Source organism: Mobula birostris, chromosome 11 (genome assembly GCF_030028105.1).
Source record: "Mobula birostris isolate sMobBir1 chromosome 11, sMobBir1.hap1, whole genome shotgun sequence".
Classification (NCBI taxonomy): Eukaryota; Metazoa; Chordata; class Chondrichthyes; order Myliobatiformes; family Myliobatidae; genus Mobula; species Mobula birostris.
In genome coordinates, this window is record NC_092380.1 from 106,685,888 (window position 1) to 106,711,941 (window position 26,054).

Here is a 26,054-nt window from a genome sequence, read left to right on the forward strand (position 1 = left end):
GCTTCTGTACCTGCATTGGGTGCACTCGGTCACGAACAGGACGACGAATGGCCGGGTCATTGAGGCTGCCTGAGTAGCTGTGATAGCCGGTGCTTCACGGTACATTTAACGTGTACCAAATCATGTGATCTGTCCAATAGAGCTATAAATCCAGGAATGAAAGCAGGCCAGTTTGTGCAAAACAGATCTCAGAATTGTTAATAAGAGAAAATCTGCAGATGCTGGAAATTCAGGTAACACACACAAAATGCTGGAGGAACTCAGCAGGCCAGGCAGCAGCTATGGAAAAGAGTACAGTCGACGTTTTGGGCCGAGACCCTTCAGCTGGACTGGAGAAAAAATGATGAGGAGTAGAGATAAAAGGTAGGGGGGAGGGGAGAGAGAATCAGTCAGGTTTATTATCAGCGGCATGTGTCATGAAATTTGTTAACTTAGCAGCAGCAGAAGAAAAAATATAATAATGATAATAAGTAAGTAAATCAATTACAGTATACATATATTGAATAGATTAAAAATTGTGCAAAACAGAAACTATATATTAAAAAAGTGAGGTAGTGTTCATGGGTTCAATGTCCATTTAGGAATCGGATGGCAGAGGGGAAGAAGTTGTTCCTGAGTCGCTGAGTGTGTGCCTTCAGGCTTCTGTACCTCCAACCTGATGGTAACAGTGAGAAAAGGGCATGTCCTGGGTGCTGGAGGTCCTTAGTAATGGATGCTGCCTTTCTGAGACACCACTCCTTGAAGATGTCCTGGGTACTGTGTAGGCTGGTGCCCAAGATGGAGCTGACTAAATTTACAATCCTCTGCAGCTTCTTTCAGTCCTGTGCAGTAGTGAACTTCCCCCTCCTCCATGCCAGACAGTGATGCAACCTGTCAGAATGCTCTCCACGGTACATCTGTAGAAGTTTTTGTATAGATGTACCAAATCTCCTCAAACTCCTAATAAAGTATAGCTGCTGTCTTGCTTTCTTTATAGCTGCATTGATATGTTGGGACCAGTTTAGATCCTCAGAGATCTTGACACCCAGAACTCGAAGCTGCTCACTCTCTCCACTTCTGATCCCTCTGTGAGGATTGGTTTGTGTTCCTTCGTCTTACCCTTCCTGAAGTCCACAGTCAGCTCTTTCATCTTACTGATGTTGAGTGCCAGGTTGTTGCTGTGGCACCATTCCACTAGTTGGCATATCTCACTCCTGTACGCTCACCTGAGATTCTACTAACAATGGTTGTATTGTCAGCAAGTTTATAGATGGCATTTGAGCTATGCCTAGCCACACAGTCATGTGTATATAGAGAGTAGAGCAATGGGCTAAGCACACACCCCTGAGGTGCGCCAGTGTTGATCGTCAGCGAGGAGGATATGTTATCGCCAATCCGCACAGATTGTGGTCTTCTGTTTAGGAAGTTGAGGATCCAATTGCAGAGGGAGGTACAGAGGCCCAGGTTCTGTAGCTTCTCAATCGGAATTGTGGGAATGGTGGTGTTAAATGCTGAGCTATAGTCGATGAATAGTATCCTGACGTAGGTGTTTGTATTGCCAAGGGGTCTAAGGCTGTGTGAAGAGCCATTGAGATTGCATCTGCCATTGACCTATTGGGGAGATAGGCAAATTGCAATGGGTCCAGGTCCTTGCTGAGGCAGGAGTTCAGTCTAGTCATCACCAACCTCAAAGCATTTCATCACTGTCGATGTGAATGCTACTGGTCGATAGTCATTAAGGCAGCTCACATTATTCTTCTTAGGCACTGGTATAATTGTTGCCTTTTTGAAGCAAGTGGGAACTTCCCCCCGTAGCAGTGAGAGGTTGAAAATGTCCTTGAATACTCCTGCCAGTTGGTTGGCACAGGTTTTCAGAGCCTTACCAGGAACTCCATTGGGGCCTTCCACCTTGCGAGAGTTCACTCTCTTTAAAGACAGCCTAACATTTGCCTCCGAGACAGAGATCACATGGTCACTGGGTGCAGCAGGGATCTTCACAGCTGTAGTTGTGTTCTCGCTTTTAAAGCGGGCATAGAAGGCTTTGAGTTCATCTGGTAGTGAGGTATCGCTGTCATTCATGCTATTGGGTTTCACTTTGTAGGTAGTAATGCCTTGCAAACCCTGCCAGAGTTGTCGTACATCCAATGTCACCTCCAAACTTGTTCCAAATTGTCTCTTCGCCCTTGAAATGGCCCTCTGCAAGTCAAACCTGGTTTTCTGGTACAGACCTGGGTCGCCAACCTTGAATGCCACAGAATTAGCCTTCGGCAGATGACGTACCTCCTGGTTCAAGCACGGATTTTGGTTTGGGAATGTACAGCAAGTCTTTGTAGGCACACGCTCCTTCACACTGGTTTTAATGAAGTCGATAACTGCAGCATACTCATCCAGCTTCGCAGATGAATCCCTGAATACAGCCCAGTCCACCGATTCAAAGCAGTCCTGTAAGTGCTCCTGTGCTTCCCTTGTCCGTACCATCTTGGTCCTCACTGCACAAGGCACAAGGTGATAGGTGAAACTGGGAGGGGGAGGGGAAGTAAAGAGCTGGGAAATTGACTGGTAAAGAGATACAGGGCTGGAGAAGGGGGAGTTTGACTGGAGAGGACAGAAGGCCATGGAAGAAAGATTTGGGGGAGAAGCACCAGAGGGAGGTGATGGGCAGGCAGGGAGGTAAGGGAATGGGGAATAGTGAAGGAGAGAGGGGGGTGGGGGTCATTACCAGAAGTTTGAGAAATTAATGTTCATGCTATCAGGTTGAAAGCTACCCAAATGGAATATAAGGTGTTGTTCCTCCAACCTGAGCGTGGCCTCACTGCAAACAGTAGTGGAGGCCATGAGTTGACATATCAGAATTGGAATGGGAAGTGGAATTAAAATGAGTGGCCACTGGGAGATCCCATTTTTTCTGGCGGACAGAGCGTAGATGCTCGACGAAGTGGTCTCCCAATCTACATTGGGTCTCACTGATATACAGGAGGCCACACCCATAAGACCATAAGGTACATGGGCAGAAGTAGGCCATTTAGCCCATCCAGTCTGCTCTGCCATTCAAACATGGGCTGATTCAATTCTTACTGTTGTCCCCACTCCCCTGCCTTCTCCCCATAACCTTTGTTGCCCTGGCTAATCAAGAAACTATCTATCTTTGCCTTAATACATCCAATGACTTGGCCTCCACAGCTGCTCGTGGCAACAAATTCCACAGATTTACCACCCTCTGACTAAAGTAATTTCTCCGCATCTCTGTTCTAAATGAACGTCCTTCAATCCTGAAGTCGTGTCCTCTTGTCCTAGACTCCCCTACCATGGGAAATAACTTTGCCATATCTAATCTGTTCAGGTCTTTTAACATTCGGAATATTTCTGTGAGATCCCCCCTCATTCTCCTGAAATCCAGGGAATACAGCCCAAGAACTGCCAGATGTTCTTCATACGATAACCCTTACATTCCTGGAATCATTCTCATGAATCTTCTCTGAACCCTTTCCAATGTCAGTATATCCTTTCTAAAATAAGAAGCCTAAAACTGCACACAATACTCCAAGTGTGGTCTCACAAGTGCCTTATAGAGCCTCAACATCACATCCCTGCTCTTATATTCTCTACCTCTAGAAATGAATGCCAACATTGCATTCGCCTTCTTCACCACTGACTCAACCTGGAGGTTAACCTTTAGGGTACCTTCTACAAGGGCTCCCAAGTCCCTTTGCATCTCCATCTAAGTCTCCCTGCAGACTCTCTCTTTCCTCAACACTACCCGCTCCTCCACCTATCTTTGTATCATCGGCAAATTTAGCTACAAATCCATTAATCCCATAGTCCAAATCATTGACATACATCGTAAAAAGCAGTGGTCCCAACACAGAACCCTGTGGAACTCCACTGGTAACCAGCAGCCAGCCAGAATAAAATCCTTTTATTGCCACTCTCTGTTTTCTGCCGATCAGTTAATGCTCCACCCATGCTAGTAACTCCCCTGTAATCCCATGGGCTCTTATCTTGCTCAGCAGCCTCATGAGCGGCACCTTGTCAAAGGCCTCCTGAAAATCCAAGTACATCACATCTACTGCATCTCCTTTGTCTACCCTGCTTGTAATTTCCCTCAAAAAATTGCAGTAGGTTTGTCAGGCAGGATTTTCCTTTCAGGAAACCATGCTGGCTTTGGCCTAAATTGTCATGTGCCTCCAGGTACTCTGTAATCTCATCCCTAATAATTGATTCCAACACTTTCCCAACCACTGTTGTCAGGCTAACAGGTCTATAGTTTCCTTCCCACCCTTCTTAAATAGCGGAGTAACATTTGCAATTTTCCAGTCATCTGGTACAATGCCAGGATCTATCTATTCTTGAAAGATCATTGTTAATGCCTCCGCAATCTCTCCAGCTACTTCCTTCAGAACCCGAGGGAGCGTTCCATCAGGTCCAGGAGATTTATCCACCCTCAGACCATTATGCTTCCTGAGCACCTTCTCAGTTGTAATTTTCACTACACAAACTTCACTTCCCTGACACTCTTGAATGTCCAGTATACTGCAGATGTCTTCCAGTGTGAAGGCTGATGCAAAATACACATCCAGTTCCTCTGCCATCTCTGCATCTCTCATTGCAGTATCTGCAGTGCCATTTTCATTGGTCCTGTATCTACTCTCTTTTACCCTTTATATACTTATGTAAGGGGTTTCTTCTTTTACGTTACTGCGTAGGCTAATCAAAATGGCTCAAACATGAGGAAATCTGCAGATGCTGGAATTTCAAGCAACACACATAAAAGTTGCTGGTGTACGCAGCAGGTCAGGCAGCATCTCTAGGAAGAGGTACAGTCGACGTTTCAGGCCGAGACCTTTGTCAGGACTAACTGAAGGAAGAGCTAGTAAGAGATTTGAAAGTGGGAGGGGGGAGGGGGAGATCCAAAATGATAAGAGAAGACAGGAGGGGAAGGGATGGAGCCAAGAGCTGGACAGGTGATTGGCAAAAGGGATATGAGAGGATCATGGGACAGGAGGCCTAGGGAGAAAGAAAGGGGGAGGGAGGGAAAATCCAGAGGATGGGCAAGGGGTATAGTGAGAGGGACAGAGGGAGAAAAAGGAGAGAGAAAAAGAATCTGTGTATATAAATAAATAAATAACGGATGGGGTACAAGGGGGAGGTGGGGCATTAGCGGAAGTTTGAGAAGTCAATGTTCATGCCATCAGGTTGGAGGCTACACAGACGGAATCAAAATGGCTTCTTTGTTATGTTAACTGCGATGTAAGGAGTTCTCTCTCTCTCTCTGCTTGTTTGGGTTGTATTATTGATAAGAGAGAGAATGAACCAATTGGAATAGATGTTATTCTTTCTTGTGTGTCTGTAAGCTATTGTTTTCGCAGGCTTTGGGGAAGAAGGCATGATGGGGACAGAGAGAGGAGACGCAATGCTGTAAGCCGGCTGACGGGACGGAGCCCGAGTGGGAGTCCGACGCCCAGGGTTTTCGGCGAGGAGAGGAGATGAAGACAGACTTGTGTGGAGTGCCTGGTCGACCACCGTGGTTGGTCCCAGGCGGCGGGGTTCGAGTGGTGGAAAGAGGTTCCCGTTACTTGAGCTCCAACTGCTGTGCATGAAGTGGTTGAACTTTGATAAGTTTGGTGCCTTTTACTGTCTTTTTATTTTGTATCTCTATTAATTACATAGTTCCAGTAATATCTATATCTGTAAAGTGTAATCATTTAATCACATATGGTGTATTGCCTGTTATTTAGCAGGGTGGGGTACATCACACAACATCCACCCAAACTTGATTACCCAGTTGAGCAAGCCTGAGGCTTACCAGGGGGCTACACTTAAAAAAGCTTTTATATTAGTCACCAGTTTCTTTTCCTAATTCATCTTTTCTTTCCTAATAACCCTCTTAGTTTCCTTCTGCAAGGTTTTGAAAGCTTCCCACTAGCTTTGGCTTCCTTGTGTGCTCTCTTTTTTGCTTTTACTTTGGCTCTGACTTCACTTGTCAGCCATGGTAGTTTCCTTCTTCCATTCAAAAATTTCTTCTTATTTGGAACATATCCGTCTTGCAATTACCACATATTGCGCAGAAACTCTAGCCATTGCTGCTCTGCTGTCCTTCCTGCTAGTGTCCATTTCCAGTCAACTTTGGCCCATTCCCCTCTCATGCCTCTGTAATTTCCTTTATTCTACTGAAATACCGACACATTGGAATTTAGTTTCTCCTTCCAAGTTTCAAAGGGAGCTCAATCATATTGTGATCACTGTTCCTAAGGGTTCCTTAACCTTTATCTCTCTTATCACCTCCGGATCATTGCACAACACCCAGTCCAGCACAGCCGATCCCTTAGTGGGCTCAACAACAAGTCATCCCTTAGACATTCTACAAATTCTCTCTCTTGAGGTCCAGCACTGGCCTGGTTTTCCCAATCCACTTTCATGTTAAAATCCCCAACGGTTATCATGACATTGCCCTTCTGACACACCTTTTCCAACTCCTGCTGTAATTTGTAATCCACTTCCCGGCTGTGAGAAGCAGACACAGTGGATGACCCCAACAGACCCACAGGTTAAGTGTCGCCTTACTTGGAAGGACTGTTTGGGGCCCTGAATGGTAGTGAGGGAGGAGGTGTAGGGGCAGGTGTGGCACTTGCAAGGATTACCAGGATAAGTGCCAGGAGGGAGATCAGTGGGGAGGGTTGAATGGACCGGAGAGTGGCGTAGGGAGTGGTCTCTGCGGAAAGCAAAAAGTTGGGGGGAGAGAAAGATGTGCTTGGTGGTGGGATCCCGCCGAAGATGGCGGAAGTTGCAGAGAATTATGTGCTGGATGTGGAAGCTGGTGTGGTGGTAGGAGAGGACATTGTTCCTGTGCCTCTTTGAGAACAATCCGAGAAGGCTTTGCCTGGGAGACCGTGGCAGCCCTCGATTTCTTTCTGTGCCTGCCTTAGCAGGAAGATTAGTAGATGACACGGTAGCATAATGCATTACGCTGTACTGCACCACCGATCAGAATTCAATTCCCATCGCTGTCCCGTAAGGAGTTTGTACATTTTCCCTGTGAGTTTTTCCGGGTGCTCTGGCTTCCTCCCACATCCCAAAGATTTACCTACAGGTTAGGGTCAGTAAACTGTGAGCATGCTGTGTTGGTGCCTACACTTGCCCCAGTGAATCCTCGGACTGTGTCGGTCATTGGAGCAGACGGCGCGTTTTTACTAGGTTTCGATGTACACGGGACAAATATATTTATTCTTATCTTTTGCGAGGGGTGACCTCCGCCCAGCCAGAAACGGAGTCACCTGTTTCAGCATTCTTTGGTGCCGAGCTGATAAACACCATTCTCAGCAGGAAGGAACACCTCCCGGCATCTAAGCCGAACTGCTTCCACACACAGTAAACTAGTGAGCACTGATCCTCGACCTTATTTGGTTGGATCAAACTACTAAAATAAACACAAATATTTCTTCCATCATTTTATGAACTATGCTCAAGTCTAAAACCCCTCGTCTATGCTGCCCTAGGCTGTTCCTGCCTTCATTCGATTAGTTATCTAGTGTGGGTTAACTGTGATAAACACTCTGAATTATCATTTGCAGAATTTAAAAGTACATTATTTTTGCATCTAACCGCCCCCACTCTGAGATTCCAGCCAATATTCTTGAATTTCTTGTTATTCTTCCTTCCACTAGTGCCAGGCACAAGATGCGGGATCAAAGGTTCCCAGCCTTTTTAATGCCGTGGACCCCTACCAATAACTGAGGGGTTTGTGGAGCCCAGGTTGGGACCCCTGTGCTGGGGGAACTCAGCAAGTCAGGTAGCACCTGTTGGAGGGAAATAGATACTTCAGGTGAAAGCACTTTATCTGGACTAAAAGAGGGGAGGCAGCCAGTATAAATGGTGGCGTGAAGAGGTGGAGCAAGAATTGTCAGATGACGGGTGGAGATGGAGGAGTCGAGAGTGGAAATAGCAACAGAAGCTGGGAGGTGACAAAGAGCTGAAGCTAATGGGATCTGATAGGAGAAGAAGATGGAGGTGAAAGCAAGGGAGGTAGGTGGGAGGAGCAGTGGAGGAGGGGAACGGGGGAGGGGTGAGTGTGTGGATGATGGACAGACGGAGTGGGTGGAGTGTCTTGTGTTTCCCTTCAATCAGTGCACATGGGTTCTCAAAACAATTATTTGCTGGCATTCGCCATTGAGGTGTGCTGTTTCGTCCGCGTGTAGAAGTCAGCATGGCGCCGTTCCAGCGCAGGCGACCATGGTTCAGTTCCCGCTGCTGTCTGTAAGGAGTTTGTCCATTTCCCCCGAGACCGCGTGGGTTTCCTCCCACAGTCCAGAGACGTACCGTGTTAGTAGGTTTATTGGACACGTTGGGTGGCGCTGGCTTGTAGGGCTGAAAGGCTCTGTCACCCAGCTGTATCTCTAAGTAAGTAAAGAAAATAATGACTTATATATCTCAATATCATTCCAATTTTCCGTTCAAGCTAAGTCTAACAGATTTTTACATGCCTTCCGTCCCAGTCTGGGGCCTTCCCCACAGAATCCTTGAACTAATGACACCGAGCATCAGTACATCGCCCTGCCCCTTGGTCATGAACTTGGTCTGTGCCAACAACATTTGGATTTGGGCAACTCCTTCCAATGGAAACCATCAGGTTTCAATTAGAGGGCATCTTTCAGCAAATTGACCATCTTCCAGCCGTAGTTGATATTTATCTTATTGAGGGTGCCTGGAAGCAACATGCGGAGTACAGAGTCCAATGCGTAATCCTGACAAAGAACAGTGTGCCTTTTCTCCGTCTTGTTGGTAAGTGAACAAGGAAGTGGGTGATGGTTTCATCAACAATGCAGAACTGGGAAGTGTAGTGTGTGATGATCTTGTGATAGTCCAACCAGACCCACAGAGCATTTGACTTGTCGAATATATCTTTGAAATACTGTATTTTAACCCAGCTCCACCATTTTCTTCTCCATGTGACCACCTGGGTTTCCTCCCACATTCCAAAGACGTATGAGTTAGTAGGTTAATTGGTCACATGAGTGTAATTGGGTGGTGTTGGCTCATTGGGCTGGAAGGACTTGTTACCGTGGTGTAGCCTTACAAAAATACTGTCAGCTCATCCCATAGGCCCACTACCCACCGTGTGGAAAAACTTGCCTCTCAGATCACTTCTAAACCTTTCCCGTCTAGTTTTACGCTCCCCTACCGAGGGGGAAAAATGTCAGAGAGTCAGTGACTGTCCATCTTAACTAGGTGCTCACAATTTCATAAACCCCTGTAGGCTCACTGCTCAGCCTCGTAGAGTCAGAGTAACACAGCACAGAAAAAGGTCAATCGGCCCAACTCACCCATAACAATCAAGATGTCTACACAAGCTCGTAGCATTTGTCTGTATTTGGCCTCTCATCTCATAGGCCTCTTCTTTATTTTTATTGTTATGTATCGTGATACAGCACAGAGTAGGTCCTTCAGGATCTTCGAGCCTGACCAACCAGCGTTCCCTGGCTTTAATCCTAGTCTAATTACAGGACAATTTACGCAGACCAATTAACCTATGTGTTTGGACTGTGAGAGGAAACCATGCAGTAACAGGGAGAATGTACCAAACTCCTTGCAACCAGTGGTGGGAATTGAGCCACTGGAACTATAAAGCAGTGTGCTACCCACTACACTACTCTAAACATGTACCTATCCAAATGTCTTTTCAGCATTGTAATTGTATGCTTCTCAACAGCTTCTTAATGGAGTTATAGAACACTGCAGCACAGAAACAGGCCCTTCAACCCATTTACTCCGTGCCAAGCTATTAATCTGCCTGGTCCCATCAACCTGCACTCAGACCATATCCCTCCGTACCCCTCCCATCCATGTACCCACCCAAACTTCTCTTAAATGTTGAAATCGAACTCACATCTTCCACTTCCACAAGCAGCTCGTTCCACACTCTCATCCCACCTCTGAGTGACGTTCCCCCTCATGTTCCCCTTAAATATTACACTTTTCACCCTTAACCCGTGACCTCTAATTCTAGTCTCACCCAAACTCCGTGGAAGATGCCTGCTTGCATTTACCCTATCTATAATAATTTTGTATTCAGTTCATCATTTCGTACATCTCTATCAAATCTCCCCTCATTCTCCTACCCTCCAGAGAATAAAGTCCGAACCTAGTCGAACTTTTCCCTATAACTCAGGTCCTCAAGCCCAAGCAACATCCTTGTAACGAGTAACAGCTTCTTCTGGCACCTTGTTCTATATACCCAGCACTCTCTGGGTATAAAGTTGTCTTAAATTTTTTCCCTTTGCAACAGAAATCCATGCCCTCTATTTTTAGACTCCTCTATCCTGGGAAAAAGACTGTAACTATCTTGACCCAAAACGTTGACTGTTTATTCCCCTCCATAGACGCAGCCTGAATTGATGAGTTCCTCTGGCACTTTGCTCAAGATTTCCTGCACCTGCACAATCTCTTTTGTTTTTGACTTACTTTCTGCAAAAGGTTTTGCATTGGTTTGATGTTCCAGGGTTTCTTTTAAAGCATATTTAAGTGTACCCGAAGTGCAACAGTTTTCAAATACCTTTGAACATCAGAGATGTTTTAAAAAATACTAAAATTATACATTTGAGATGGTGCTGATTAAACACAGTGACGACTTGCTGGCAGCAAACAAAACTCCTAACTACTTTATTAATCACACTTTTTGTCAAAAACAATCACTGCAATCTTATAGCCTGTAACTTTCCTTTCGGAGTTGAGCTCCTTGAACGATCTAAGCGCTGGGACGGATTGGCAAGTTCGAGTATGGGCCATATCGAGGTGGCGGGTCTTGAACTCAGGAGTGTACTCAAGCGGCAGGGGCCATGATCTGAGATCGAGGAACAGTGCGATTTTTGACCGATTTAAGCACTGGCTCAGATTGAAAAGGTCAGGGTGTCGGAGCTGGGGATGAGGGAGGGGCCAGAGTACAGCTCACTGTTCCGCGAGGTTTACTCGTCACTGCGCTGACTGAGGCTGTGACCTGCAACTAACGGGCTCCTGGATCGTCTGCGACAGGCTTTGCTGCTGTGGACTCACTTTCCTGAACTTCAGATCTGAATGTTATTTGCTTACTTTTTAATTGTTTGCACAATTTGGATTTTTTTGAGCACGTTGGGTTCTTGATGGTCTTTTTTAATGGATTCTATTGGTTTTCTTTGTTTCGTGGCTGCCTGTCAGGAAACGGATCTCAACGTTGTACAAAGTATACATAAATAAAGGCATCCGTTAGTCTTGCTAGTCAAATGCCTTAACCACTTGGCCATGTGCCCACACGAAGTATACATATCCTGATAATAAATGTACTTTGAACTTTAGTAACTGGAAAGTATCTGACTCCTGCTTTGATTGTACCTGGGGCAGGGCTTTCTCAAGGCCCGGTCCCTGTCTGGATATTGGGCTAGGATTTGGATTCAGCAAGACAGGGCACCTGGATCTGGCCTAAGCAAGCATTTGTGTGCGTGCTTTTTCAGCTGGTGGGTGTAGTCCAGCTCAGGGAGGTTGCATTAGCGGAGAATACAACCGAACAAGCCACTACACACTTCCTATCTACTGTAACTTTCTCACTTTACATTACCTCCCCAGCACTACTTTTACTGGTTATTTTATTCTGACAGAAGTACATAAAATTGTTGGAAGTAGAGATTGGGTGAATAGCCTTTATCCTGGGGTAAAAATGTCAACTACCACACGGTGTAGCTTTAAGGTAATGGGAAAAGTTTAAAGGAGATTTACTAGGTAAGTGCTTTTTTCACTCAGAAGGTAATAGCACCTCCACTTCCGTTTTCTTAAAGGGGAACTGCACTCGTGAGCCAAGTCTGCCATCTGAGAGGATCTTTGATTTTGAATATCAATATATCTTTCAAATGTTTTAAAATAAAGTTGTTTACTGACGTACCCATGGCCGGGACTGTAGATTTCAGCTGTAGAAGTCCTGAACGGGAATATTTGATGATTCCCAACAAAGCTGTACATAAACAGTCACCACTTAACGGTGCCACCTTACTACAGCCCAGTGCTACTCTGGATCCTTGACTTCCTCACCAGGAGACCACAGTCTGAGCCGATCGGAAATAACACCTCCTCCTCACTGACAATCAGCGCTGGCGCACCTCAAGGTGCTTAGCCCATTGCTCTGCTCTCTCTCCACCCACAATTGGGTGACTCGGTACATCTCAATCACCACCTATAATTTTGCTGACGACACAACTACTGTTGGCAGAATTTCAGATTGTCACAATGGCGGGGGCATTGGGAGCAGGGGTGGACCCAAATGCAAGACACATCTTGTGAGGTTACTTAGATTTAGTTTATTGTTCGATACCAGGAGAGCTAGGCAGGAGCAGGAAATAGCGAACTGGACAAGGACTCAGGACTACAACTACGCTGGACCAAGGGTCTGGGCTTGGATTCGGAATCAGCTCCCAGAACTAGAGGAGACATGAAGAGGCTAGGGTATGGACTCCGAGCCCAAGACTGGGCAAGGACCCAACCTGGGTCTTGCCTCGGGCTCGGACCCCAGAACCAGGCATGGACATGACATGGGCTAGGGAGAGGAAGAACATGGAAAACAGAGCCTCGGTCTCAGGAGAGCAGGTACATGGAACCATAGACACACACACAGAACACAGAGTCGGGACCCCTCCTTGGGTACAGGACATAGGGCCGGGACTCACACACAGAACAGAGAGCCGGGACCTCTCCTTGAGTACAGGACATAGGGTCAGGACTCATGACCCTCCGCGGGGCAACGGCAAACGGCGTGACTCACCCCACGGAGGCGAGGACAAGACAAGACATGACCCCCCCGCGGGGCAACGGCAAGATGGCCAGACTTACCCCACGGAGGCGAGGACAAGACAAGACCAACACGAAAGAACACCAGACAGTACCTATCTAGCTCCGGCAATAGAACTAGACCGAAGTGCAGGTGAGGGCTGCAGGCGAGGGCTAGAGGCGAGAGGGGCAGAGAAGGGATTCAAACAGGGGGGTAGGACAGGAATCACAGACCACCAGGGACAGGACTTGACTTGGTACTTGAATGCCGCCGGAGCCAGGATTTGACTTGGAGCCTCCGGGTAGTGGCGAGCTCTCGACTCGGCCCGGGAACAGTAGACAGTGGCTCTTGATTCCCTCCGGCGGGTTAACTGACGGATCCACCTCGGTGAGGAAACTTTGCAGGCTCGCTTTGGCGAGGTAACTGGACAGGGTTGCTCCGGTGAGGAAGGGCGAATTACCGGCACTGGCTTCGGCAGAAACGAGGCTTACCCCGGCCAGATGACATTGGCACACCGTACCTTGGTGACTGCAGACGCTCCTGCGCCGAATGGCTGAAAGCCGGAGACTATAAACTGCCGGTTCAGCTGAGCGTTAATTGCCTCTAATCACCAAAGCCAAGGGACATGGGAAAACAGGGAATCAACGGTCCGGATCGTAATATAAACAAGGTAAATTTAAAGGGACCCCGATCCGGACCATGACACAGATGGTGATGAGAGGGCGTACAGGAGTGAGACAGATCAGCTGGTTGAGTGCTGTTGCAGCAAAGACCTTGCACTCAGCGTCAGTAAGACCAAGGAACTGGTTGTGGACTCAGGAAGGAAAGTCAAGAGAACACGCACCAGTCCTCATCAAGGGATCAGAATTGGAAAGGGTGAACAGTTTCAATTTCTTGGGTGTCAACATCTCCAAAGATCTATCCTGGGCTCAACATGTTGATGCGACTACAAAGAAGGCATCACAGTGCTGTATTTCATTTTGGAGCTCGAGAATTGATACATCACCAAATACACTAGCAAATCTCTACAGATTTCTAATTTCTACCGTGGAGAGCATCCTTTCTCTTGTTTCTCCATGTGGGTGATCTGTTAGGTTTTGTGCAAGGGAGGGGTTGTGGGGATTTGGGGTTTGCAAGTTTTTGTTTCTTTTTCCTTTCATGTGGGGGGATTACAAGTAGAGGGCAAGGGGGGAGTGATGTCTTTCTTTCAATTACTTCTATGGTTTTCTGTATTTTATTGCTATCTGGAGAAGACAAATCTCAGAGTTGTAACTCTGCAGACATTCTTTGATAATGAAATGGACCTTTATTCTAACCGGTTGCATCGCCGCCTGGCATGGAGGGGCAACCGCACAGGATCAGAAAAAGCTGCAGAAAGTTTGTAAACTCAGCCAGCTCCATCATGAACACTCGCCTCCTCAACATCCAGGACACCTTCAAGAGGCGATGACTCAATAAGGCGGCATCCATCATTAAGGGCCCCATCACCCAGGACATGCCCTCTTCACATTGCTACCATCAAGGAGGAGGTACAGGAGGCTGGGGATGCACACTCAGCATTTCAGGAACAGCTTCTTCCCCTCTGCAATCAGATTTCAGAATGGACAATGAACCTCAGTAATTTTCCCTCTCTTTTTGCGCTACTTATTTATTTTTTTTATAAATATACTCACTGAAATGTATAGTTTTAAAATTACACATTGCACTGTACCACTTCGGCAAAACAACAAATTTCACAACACTTGCCAGTGATATTAAAACTGATTCTGATTCTGTGGGTGCCTGGAACACACTGCGATGGGAGGTAGTAGAAGATAAAAAATTAGCTTTATTTGTCCCATGGAAACACGCAGTGAAATGCGCCGCTCTGCGACATTGCACATTTAGATAAAGACGTAACATAAAGATTTTTACGCTGCGTGTATGTGAAGGAGGTAGGAAATAAGGTCAATTCAATTCAGAAACCAATACAGTCCAAGGAACTGCTGGGGGCAGCCTGCAAGTGTCACCGTGCTTCTGGCGCCAGCGCAGCATGCCCCCAACTCTCTAACCCTAACCCGTATGTCTTTGAAGTGTGGAAGGAAACTGCAGCACCCGGAGAAAACCATGGGTGGAGAGAACGTACAAACTCCTTACAGAGTCCAATGAATATTGGACCCTGATCGGTGATCCCTGGCACTGTAAAGCAATTGTACTAAGTTCCTGTGCTACCATGTTACGCCAATGTGATAGCAATGTTTAAGAGGCCTTCAGACTGACACACGAACAGGCAGGGAAGTGAGGAAGGTAGACGTGCAGTTTAAATTGACACCAGGGTCAACACAAACATTATGGGCCGAAGGGCCTGTTCCTATTCTGTGCTGTTTTATGATCAATGGGGCTCACACACACTCACATTTAGCTCCTACATTCAGAGGCTGCTGCAGTACGTACATCTAAACACCTGCTCGTTAATCTAATCAGCCAATCACGTGGCAGCAACTCAATGCATAAAAGCACACAGACATGGTCAAGAGGTTCAGCTGTTGCTCAGACCAAATATCAGAATGGGAAAGAATGTAATCTAAGTGACTTTGACAGTGGAATGATCGTTGGTGCCAGATGGGTTGGTTTGAGTATCTCAAGTTGCTGATCTCCTTGCTTGGATTTTTATACACAACACTCTCTAGGTTTTACAGAGAATGGTGCGAGAAACAAAAAACATCCAGTGAGCGGCAGTTCTGTGGGTGAAAATGCCTTGTTGATGAGGGAGGTGGGAGGAGAATGGCCTGACTGGTTCAGGAAGGCAACAGCAACTCAGATAACCACGCATTACAACAGTGGTGTGCAGGAGAATGCACGACACATTGAACCTTGAAGCGGACAGGCTACAGCAGCAGAGGACCAGGAACAAACACACAGTGGCCACTTTATTAGGTACAGGTAAAGGATCAGAGAGCTAATAAAGTGGCCACTGGGTGTAGTAGGGTTCCCACTGCCTGTAGACAACCCTACCAACGTTAACACTACTTTAATATGAATGTCTTGCAGTGATGAGGTTAAAAATCCTGGCTCACCTCCTGATGACCTATGGTGTTCTAACCATCTGCAAAGCAAAGGGGAGAAGAATGATTAATACTCTTCACTCACTCGAATGCATGTTGTACAAACAACCGTCCAAAAGCTCAAAACCACAACACTTATGTTGCCAGAAAATGCCCTTCATGCCCATCACAACATCATTCCGATGCAGACCTGACACAATGTAATGTGTGTGTTCTAATTCCTGCTTGGTCACCTACATTTGGTTATACATTTTTAGTGCAGAAGAGGCCCTTCAGCCCCTCGAGCTACACTGCTAGCAACCCACTGACTTAACCCCAGCCTGATCACAGGACAATTTACAATGACCAATTAACCTACTAACAAGTATGTCTTTAGACTGTTCGGGAGGAGACTGGAACAACCAGAGGGAATCCACACATTCCTTGGGGAGGATGTACAATCTCCTTACCGAGATTCCTGGGGTTGAACTTGGAACTCCGATGCCCCAAGCTGTGATAGTGTCGCACTAACCAATTCACTACTGCACCCCCAGCCATCTGAACAAGTGGCTTTACCCCTATAATGCCAATGTAAAATTTGCTGGAAAGTCCCTCTCCATGTCAGCACAAGCAACAAATGTTTTACTCACAATTTCTGATGTAAGATTAATTAGGCACAATAATGACTCATCTTTTTCACTGCTGTAAGACTAGGTCACCAATGTTGTTAATTATCAGAGGAAGCTTTACGGTAATATCTATTTACCTGGTATTTATCACAGACAAGATGACAAAACTTCAGATTTCTGATTTAGATTTATTTATCACATGTATATCAAAACCAGGGAGCCACGGTAGTGTAGCTTTTAGCACAACACTATTACAACTAGGTGTGTCGGAGTTCAGAGTTCAATTCCAGTGCCCACTGAAAGGAATTTGTACATTCTCCCCATGAACCATGTGGGTTTCCTCCGGGTGCTCTGGTTTCCTCCCTCAGCCCACCGACATACCGGGTGGTAGGTTAAATAGTCATTGTAAATTGTCCTAAGATTAGGCTAGTGTTAAATAGATGTGTTGTTGGGCAATGAGGGCTTGTTGAGCCAGAGGGGCCTGTTCCACACTGTATATCTAAATAAAATACATTTTTAAAAAATGAAATGTGTCACTTGCATTAACAACCAACATACGCACGTACATAGTCCTTCAAGCGCCGAACGGGCAGTATTCTTCAACCTGCAGTCGCTGGTGGACTTGTGGTTTCACAGACTCTGGGTCCAACTTCCCCAGCGGACTTTCAGACACGTACTTTTCATTTTGCAAAAAAAGAAAACAACTTTCAAGGTAAATGTATTTATAGAAACTTTATTCAGTGATTCTCATGGTGCCATTATCTGGTAAAAAATTTGTTTTTACAGCTGCACAGAGCAACCGTTGCTCTGAGCAGGAAATTTTTACATGGCCTGAAAACTGTGCAGCACTTTAAATGTTTTTTTCGCAATAAGCATGCTATGAATATTTAGAATGAAAATTGAAAGATCAAATACTTTTGATTTTACTTATTAATTGAAGGGTATAATGAAATACAGTACAACAAAAAAAACTTTATTGTTTTGTACATTTTTTCTAGCTGAATCCAATTCCAGCTGCACGGCAATGAAGGCTATGTGCGTGGGAGCATTTCAGTTACTGTGCGGCCATGCACCCTCAAAGCTTAGAGCGAACAGTGGTTGTAGGGTCTTATTTTGTTGTGAATAACTGCTACATCTTTTCTAAGATAGTGATGTTGCTCACATAAGCACCATCTTTGAACTAGCTTGGTATTAATGAACATCATGGAGTCGGGAAAGTTTTTTACACATTGAACTGGATTTTCTTGAAGTCAAAGTAATTGGAAAAAGTTGAAAATTTCATTAAATATGTAATATGGAATTTTAAATAGAATACTTAGTTCTTTAATAACACTGTTAAAATCAATAGGATCATGTAATTCACGAGAGATGCAGTGGATTCCAGTTAATGGCCAATCAGTTAATCAGGGCAGCTGCTTATTTGGAGCAACTCTTAAAAGAACAAAAACCCGATGAGAAAATAGTCAGATTCCCTTTGTGTATATGGAACACTATGCGACTTCATTAGGACATGCTACTATTGCTGGACAGTTTCTAACTAGCATCAGTCACATGCACTTACGTGGCCATTAGACATTACACCCTGCTTAGAGGCAGTGATTTTTAAATCGCGTCAGTTGCGTGTGTTTGCGTTCAAAAAGCACTTTTGTCACTGATAGTTGGCAAGAAATAAGCAGTAAGACAATCCAGAACTGTTTTGCTCACTGCTGTTTGAAGCATTCAGGCTTGGAGATGCCAGAAACAGCCTGATGTGAAACTGAAACAATTTCTCTATTTCAACAAGTTAGGAACTTCAAACAAGTTAGAATTTGAAGGCATTGATAACCACCTTGACTGATACAATAAAAATGAAGATTTAGAGATACAATTATCAAAAGCATTGTATGAAGGCAGTCCATTATCTGCACCAGGTGCATTTATTCATTTACAGTCAATCTAAAGAACATGGTAGTGTGCGCTGAATGAATTCCTCCGTCAATAACCATTGTTCTGTCTTTCATTTAAATACATAATTTGTTACTCAGTTACACAGTAGTTTGTCTTTTTTTAAAATACCTTTTTAACTATTTCCATGGAACTTCAACTAATTGGGGCAGCTGCTTAATTGGGCCAAAATATACTGGTCCTGATGTGTCCCAATTAACCAGAATCCACTGGAACATTATTTTTGTGCTGCTGATTAGAACACATAAGCAAATAGTGAAATGCTTGACTTTTAAGATTCGGTCTTCAACCAAAATTACTAAAAACAAATTATTGACTACCTGTGTGCATGCGCTGGTTGTGCATGCAGCCTGGTACAGCCGTTCCGATCTATTCTTACTTTTTAATTTACGTTATTTTTTGTATTTTTTTCTCACGGTAACACGTCGAAGCTGCACCCTCTCTAACAGGCTGGTAGAGAGAGTTTTATTTGGGTTTTCTTTAACACTGGAAATGGTTACATCCCAACACGCGGGACAGAAGCAAGGTCGCATTGTGTATTCCACGGAACAGCAAATACTGGCCGGTTTAGCGAGCAGAGCGGCGGACACCCCTGCTGAAATCCGGAGGAAAACACACAGAGGATGCAGAGGGGGATCACAAAGCCGAGGAAAGAGGACCGGGTCGAGACAACAGAGACTTTTGGAGAAGAGGAGTTCGGTGGGTAAAACCGTTCCGGCTGACCGGAAGTGCACTGAGAGCGGTAAGCGTAAAGGAGTTGGGTGCTTACTGATCTGGTTAACAACGGATGGTGCAATCTGGGGTATATTACGATCGAGGAACGTGTTTGCAGACTGGATATTGAACTTTTTACTGTTGGACTTCGGCCACACTCCACCGTGATACAACACTTGGCAGGTCGTTCCTGCCTGTGGCCATCGAACATGCAGTTCCTCCCGTGGAGGGTCAGACACCCTGAGCTAATAGACTGGTCCTGGACTTATTTTCCATCTGGCATAGTTTGCATTTTGTTGTTTGATTGTTGGGGGGTTTTGTATTGTTATATTTACGCTCTATTCTTGGTTGGTGTGGCTGTAACGAAACCAAATTTACCTCGGGATTAATAAAGTATATCTACCTATCTATCTATCTATCTATATATCTTATCTGCATAAATACATGAGATTCTGCAGATGCTGCAGATCCAGAGCAACACACATAAAATGCTGGAGGAACTCAGCAGGTCAGGCAGCATCTATGGAAATTGCTAAAGAGTTGTTGTTTTGGGCAAACACCCTTCATCAGGACTGGAAAGGAAGGGGCAAGAAGCCAGAATAGGATGGTCGGGAGAGGGAAAGGAGTGGAAGCTGGCAGATGATCTGTGAGGTGAGTTGAAGGTATGACTGACAGGATTATTGAGTTGTATTTGAAAGGTGTATTTCAGTGGAACAACTTTGCAAAGCTGGTATTCGTGTCAGGTCAAACCATGGATCTGAGGATCTGTTGCCCCGGTCTGTCTCACCACTTCCCCTGTTCAAAGACAAAGTAACTTTATTATCAAAGCACGTGTATGTCAATAGACAATAGTTGAAATTCAGCCCTTCGAGCCAGCACCAGCACTCACTGTGATCATGGCTGATCATCCACAAACAGTACCCTTTTCCTGCCTTCTCCCCATATCCCTTCACTCCGCTATCTTTAAGAGCTCTATCTAACTCTTTCTTGAAAGAATCCAGAGAATTGGCCTCCACTGCCTTCTGAGGCAGAGCATTCCACAGATCCACAACTCGCTGTGTGAAAAAGTTTTTCTTCAACTCCGTTCTAAATTGTCTACCCCTTATTCTTAAACTGTGGCCTCTGGTTCTGGACTCCCCCAACATGTTTCCTGCCTCTAGCGTGTCCAATCCCTTAATAGTCTTATATATTTCAATCAGATCCCCTCTCATCCTTCTAAATTCCAGTGTATACAACCCCAGTTGCTCCAATCCTTCAACATATGACAGTCCCACCATACCGGGAATTAACCTCGTGAACCTACGCTGCATTCCCTCAATAGCAAGAATGTCCTTCCTCAAATTTGGAGACCAAAACTGCACACAGTACTCCAGGTGTGGTCTCACCAGGGCCCTGTACAGCTGCAGAAGGACCTCTTTGCTCTTATACTCAATTCCCCTTGTTATGAAAGCCAACATGCCATTAGCTTTCTTCACTGCCTGCCGTACCTGCATGCTTACTTTCAGTGACTGATGTACAAGGACATGATGCATCACGATATACTCTCTTAAGATTAATTTCTTACAGACATTTACAGGAAAATAAAGAAATGCAATAGAATTTATGAAAAACTATAAGTAACAAAGGCTAACAAGTAATATAAAGTAAATAAATAACACTGAAAGAGTTCTTGAAGATGAGCCCATAGGCTGTGGAGTCAGTTCAGTGTTGAGGTGAGTGAACTGATCCACACTGGTTCAGGAGCCTAATGGTTGAAGGGTGATAACTGTGCCTCAGCCTGGTGGTTAAAGGGTAATTCTCTTTGAAAAGAATGGCAACTTAAATAGCACACAAAATGCTGGAGGAACTCAGCAGGTCAGGCAGTATCTATTGTTGGCTGCTGAGTTCCCCCAGCATTTTGTGTGTGTTACTTGGATTTCCAGCATCTGCAGATTTTCCCTTGTTTGTGATTGGCAACCTAAATATTCCCTTTGTCCTATCCCTCACTCCCTACCCTCTCTACAACTTTAAACTAACTTGTTTTCTCTTTCCCACTACTGACAAGAGCTTTCAATCTAAAACTGTAACTGTTCCTCTTTCCTCAGACACTTCACTCAAGAAAGTTTCCAGCTTTTATTTCATTGACTTGTCTGGGTGGGTCTGATATTTTGTGGTGAATAACTCATCTTCCAATTATACAAACAATGGGCATATAATGGAATATTCTTTATTAGACTGGATTATAAGAGCTCCCAAAACAAAATGAGAAGTGATCTAATTAAAACATACTGTACAACATTCAAACAAAGCTAGATGGGGGACACATGCCAGAGACAAAATCATGCTTATTACCTCCGACATGTCATAACATTTGTTGTTTTGCAGCAGCAGTACAGTGCAATATATTTAAAAATATAAATTACAAATATATATGTGGTTAAATATTATATATCAAATCAGAATCAGGTGTAATATCACTGGCATACATCATAAAATGTGTTGTCTTTACAGCAGCAGTACAATGCAATGCATAATAACAGAAAAAATGAAGATTACATGAAATATATATATATATTTAAAAAAAGCACGAGGGGTGATTAATAAGTTCGTGGCCTAAGGTAGACGAAGTCAATTTTAGAAAACCTAGCAGATTCTGCAGGGAGCGCTCCTGGAGTGAGGTCGTCTCTCCGGCTTCGCTCCATTCCCGTTATCCTTTTTAACCTATGATCTCCTTGATCTAATCAACTTTAAGTACACCAGAAGACTTACTTTATCTCTCTGAATTATCGATTAATTGACTTCCTTTTGTCAATCGCAACTTTTGAGCTTAAAGAAATGAGTACGAGATCTAAAACCAAAGATGGGAAAGACGCTGATGGGAACGGAGGAAAGAAGAAAGGTGACTCTAAACCAACGGAATTAACTTACGAAGTTATGGTGAAGTGTTTGGAGGAAATGTTTGAGCAGCGTCGGATAAAATTATCTGAAAGTTTAACTGCTCAATTTGAAAAACATCGTCAAAGCCTTAATGAAGATTTAAAATCAATCACGGAATCTTTGAGATTCCTGAATGATGAACACAATACAAAAATTTCTGAGCTGGATACTAAATCTCAGAAGACTGATACAAAAGTTGAGATCTTAGAGAAGAATCTAGCTTCGACTACTAAACAGCTCCAACAACTTAAATCCAAAGTTATTGATCTTGAGAATCGGTCGAGAAGACAAAATTTACGTTTAATTGGCCTACCCGAGGATGTTGAGGTTGGAGATCCTGTAATATTCTTTGCTAAACTTTTAAAGGATTCGTTCGGTTCAGTTTTTCCCAACGATCCTCCATTACTCGATCGCGCCCATCGTATACCGTGGGTAAAGTCGGCAGCGGCTGTTTCCAAACCCAGACCAGTTATTCTTCGTTTCCATTATGTTAATGTTAAAGAACAACTTCTGCAGATCGCTCGTCGACAAGGGATGATCAAGTATCACCAGCATTCCTTCAGAATAGTTCAAGACTACAGTCCTGAAGTGATGAAGGAACGACTGACTTTTAAACCTTTAATGTCGGAATGCTATCAAAAAAATCTCAAACCGGCACTATTGTACCCTGCATGACTCAGAATCTCTCTTCCCGATGGAAATCGTCGTGTTTTCCACTCTACAACTGCCGCTCGGAGCTTTTTGGATGATAATTTCCCATCTGATACAGACACCCTCTCTTAATCTGTGTCGGGTGCTTCCAGCACCAATTTTTTTTTTCTCTCTGGTGTTTTCCTTCAAAATAAACCTTCTACTACTGTGCGATGAAGGTTTTTTATAAGTTTAAGATTTTTGTTCTTTGTTCTTTACGATAGTGATTATAACTTATATAGAATATTTATCTTCTGTGAATAACATCACTTTCCCTTAGTTAACCTTTTGTTTTAATTTATCCTTTTTTGTTATTACTAATGATCCGATCCGACGGTCATTTGTAGTTATATGTTTCCTATTTTTGATTTTCGCATAATTAAAATGGCCACTTGTCTTTCTTTTTCTATAATTTTTATTTTTTTTTCGGGACGCCATGTTCTTATGCTTCTTCTTCCCATAATCCATTTTTCTTATTTTGGAAGCGTTTTTTTTATTTACTCGTTTATAATTAACTAATTATATGCACTGATACTGGTTTCATTTATTTTATATATTTTAGTAATTTTTACTATGGAGACTAATTTACAATACTGTTTATTTTTCAGATATTAGTCTTTGGGAGGTCACTTATCTAACATATATTTTTGGAGTTGCCCCCTGCAGAAATGGGGTTAAAGTTAGTATTAGTTAGCGCTTTTTTCAGCCTTCTCTGGCTCAGTTCGGGTTTCTATTTGGGGTTGGGGGAGGGGGTGGTCTTTTTCTTTTTTAATTTTCTCTATTGGTCTGATTCAGAACTACAAAGATGTCCCCAGTGTCGAGATTTCCGGTTCCTCTCTAATCATGTATTCCTCTTCCGATTTCATGAGCTCGCATTATGGTTAACCCCTTACTCACCAAAGGGTTAATTTTTAGTTATGGCTCATTCTATTAATTTTGTCTCTTGGGATACAAATGGTTTAAACCATCCAATAAAACGGAAAAAGATTTTCAAAATATTCCAAAGACTGAATGCTCATATTATTTTTGCTCAAGAGACTCATGTAAGGAAAGAGGACAGTCAACGCTTCTTTAAGTTTTGGAAAGAAGAACAATACCATTCAAATGCTCAAGCCAAAATTAAAGGCGTTTCAATTTTTATTGATCCCTCAATTACATTCATTCATCAAGACATCATTTCAGATCCTAATGGCAGATTTCTGTTAATTACGGGGGTACTTTTTAATAAAAAGGTCGCTATGGTTAATGTTTACGCTCTGAATGTGGATTATCCTGAATTCTTTAAACACTTACTTACTTCCCTTCCTAATTTAAACGAGTATATGTTGATAATGGGCGGTGATTTTAATTTACGTTTGAATCCTATGTTGGATAGATCCACAAGTAGTCCGGCTTTACTGAATAAGTCGGCTACTATTATCAACTCTTTTATGTTGGATGCTGGGATTTCAGAAATTTGGAGATTTCTACATCCAAATGATAAGGAATTCTCCTTTTTTTCACATGTTCACCGTTCTTTTTCTCGAATTGATTATTTCCTGATTGACTCTCGTTTGATTCCATAGGTAGTTGATTGTAATTATGACATTATTGCTATTTCAGATCATGCTCCATTGAAACTTTCCATCAAGTTAATGGATACCTTTTGTACTACCAGACAATGGCGATTTAACCCTATTTTGCTTCAAGATCAGGACTTTGTCAAATTTATAAAGGAGCAGATTGATTTCTTCTTTTCAACTAATACTACGGATGAAGTTTCCAACGGAGCTGTTTGGGACGCCTTTAAAGCTTATATCCGTGGTCAGATTATTTCCTATTCAGCCGGTTTGAAAAGACGTATTAACAATGAAATACTTCTACTGGTTGATAAAATTAAAGAAGTTGATAAAAAAATATGCTATTTCTCCTAGCAAGGAGCTGTACAAACACAGAGTTGAACTCCAATTGGAACATAGCTTATTATTAACATCCTTGATCGAAAATCAATTAATGAGAACTAGAAGTGATTTTTATATTCATAGTGATAAATCAGGTAAATTACTGGCTAACCAATTGAAATTTGATTCGGTTAAACGTCAAATTACTAAGATCCGCAAACAGGATGATACTTTCACAGTTGATCATGTTGGGATAAACCAAACCTTTCAAGAATTTTATATCTCTTTATATCATTCTGATTTTCCTCATGATTCTAATTTCATGCATGATTTTTTAAGTAAATTGAGTTTTCCGAAACTATCTCCCGAAGATTGCCTATCATTAGAAACTTCCATTTCAGAGGAAGAAATAATAACTGCAATCTCATCATTAAATTCCGGTAAAGCACCCGGTCCCGATGGGTTTACAGTGGAATTTTTAAAATTTTTTTCCTCCATTCTTTCTTCTAAGTTGTCTAGAATATTTAAGGAAGCAATTAGTTTAGGTAAATTACCACAATCGTTTTATGAAGCCTCTATTTCCTTAATTCTTAAAAAGAATAAAGATCCTACGGATTGTGCATCCTATAGACCGATTTCTCTTCTGAATGTAGATTCAAAAATTTTTTCAAAAATTCTAGCTACTAGACTGGAGAAGGTGTTACCTCAAATTATTTCCATGGATCAAACCGGATTCATCAAAAATCGCTATTCATCTTTTAATATTAGGAGGTTAATGAATATTGCTTATACCCCCTCACTTACTACCCCGGAATGTATTATCTCATTAGATGCTGAGAAAGCCTTTGACAGAGTTGAATGGCCTTATTTATTTAATGTTTTTGAGAAATTTAATTTTAATTTGACATTTATATCTTGGATTAAATTGTTATATTACTCCCCGGTAGCCTCGGTCTGTACAAATAATTATAGATCTCCTTTTTTTCGTCTTTTTCGTGGTACTAGGCAAGGTTGCCCTCTTAGTCCTTTACTATTTAATATTGCTCTTGAACCTTTAGCAATTGCTATCCGTGACTCGCCAAATATTGTTGGTATTACCCGTGGAAATGAAATACATAAACTATCATTATATGCAGATGATTTGTTGTTATATATCTCTAACCCGGAGAAGTCAATTCCTGCTATCTTAGATCTGTTAGCTCAATTTAGTAACTTTTCTGGTTACAAATTGAATCTTAGTAAGAGTGAATTATTCCCTTTAAATAAGCATGTACCTATTTATGGACGTTTACCATTTAAGTTGGTTACTGATTCATTTATATACTTAGGGATAACAATTACCAAAAAATATAAAGATTTATTTAAAGCTAATTTTTTACCTTTAATTGATCAGATTAAACTTTTATTTACCAAATGGTCCCCAATCTCTTTGTCTTTGATTGGTCGGATTAACGCTATTAAGATGATCATTTTGCCTAAATTTTTGTATATATTTCAA

At 43.2% G+C, this 26,054-nt stretch overlaps 1 long non-coding RNA gene across 1 annotated transcript; it reads right to left on the reverse strand.

The window, feature by feature from the left end:
- LOC140205294 (uncharacterized) lies at positions 1-22,961 on the reverse strand. Its single transcript, XR_011887811.1, has 4 exons — positions 22,300-22,961; positions 16,979-17,088; positions 15,817-15,845; positions 1-8,369 (listed from the first exon to the last, which is right to left on the reverse strand). It is a non-coding gene; the product is annotated as an uncharacterized lncRNA (long non-coding RNA).
- Positions 22,962-26,054: the final 3,093 nt, after the last annotated feature.